This window comes from Loxodonta africana, chromosome 21 (genome assembly GCF_030014295.1).
Source record: "Loxodonta africana isolate mLoxAfr1 chromosome 21, mLoxAfr1.hap2, whole genome shotgun sequence".
Taxonomy (NCBI): Eukaryota; Metazoa; Chordata; class Mammalia; order Proboscidea; family Elephantidae; genus Loxodonta; species Loxodonta africana.
This window is the reverse complement of record NC_087362.1, coordinates 39,728,411-39,729,381: the sequence shown is the minus strand read 5'-3', so window position 1 is coordinate 39,729,381 and position 971 is coordinate 39,728,411. Positions and strand designations below refer to the sequence as shown.

At 44.6% G+C, this 971-nt stretch overlaps 1 protein-coding gene and 1 long non-coding RNA gene across 7 annotated transcripts in view; both read left to right on the top strand.

Moving 5' to 3' along the window:
• The window catches only part of WWOX (WW domain containing oxidoreductase), a 1,096,383-nt gene that overhangs the window by 405,345 nt on the left and 690,067 nt on the right, over positions 1-971 (top strand). The window lies entirely within an intron of this gene.
• Positions 1-971, top strand: part of LOC135228361 (uncharacterized) — a 43,281-nt gene that overhangs the window by 33,223 nt on the left and 9,087 nt on the right. The window lies entirely within an intron of this gene.

Genomic DNA, 971 nt, shown 5'->3' with positions numbered 1-971 from the left:
GTATGTGTGCTTCACTCTCCGGGGTACATTGGAATTATAATATCGTGGGGTTGGGAACACTGTCCTGCCCTGCGTGAGCTGACACTGCTCCCCGCGGCTGAAGGAGCCAAGCTGCACCCCACTTAATAGGCCTCTGAATTCTCACCTGTTTAGACTAAACAAAAACGATGTGGGCCTCCAACTGCAGGGTGCAGCTAATTGCTCTCCAGAACAGGGTTGGCTAACCTTGCCTTGGCATCAGGCGGAGTGCGTTTTCTAGAGTTCTCACCCACCTTGTCTCAGCTTTTATTCCTCATATCCATTTTGCCTCAGAAACCACAGCAATATTCAGGATGTAGCAATGCTGCTCATCTCTAAGAAGTAATTGAAAGTGGACCGTGTCCTCTGTTTTGAATGAGCAGGAGAAGAGCTTGTGGTCCCGGCAAAGGAGATAGACATTGGCGTGGGGATGCTGACAGCAAGTCATGTCTGCAGATGTCTGCACACTGTGCAGTGAGCGGGTCCCATTGCTCTGGTTCCCCTGGTTGGAAGGGGCAAATGCTGTTCCCTCTTTCCTTTGTCTTTGTCACCCAACCCACCAACTCTTTTTATAAAGCCAGATATTTAATTATCTTCTGCCCTAGGAAATAGCGAGGGAATTTCATCAGCAGAAGTGTGTGTGTGTGTGAGTTATGCACACCTTTGCACAGTTGGCTCTGTTTTCCAGTGTGTGGTAAAGCCCTCCTTGTATGTTGACCTGTGTTGTGCTGGAGCTGGCAGAAATTTTGTGACCCAGTCGATAAACGCAAATATTATTAAAATTTAAATTATGTAAACTTATAATAAATTAAATAAACTTAAATGAATTACATTAAAAACAAAGGTATTAAACACTTAAAACTTAATACTCCCTAATCATTTTACTGCATTTAGCTATTATCTATGCTCTCGGGGTTATCTAAAGGAGCCCTGTTGGCACAGTGGTTAAGCAC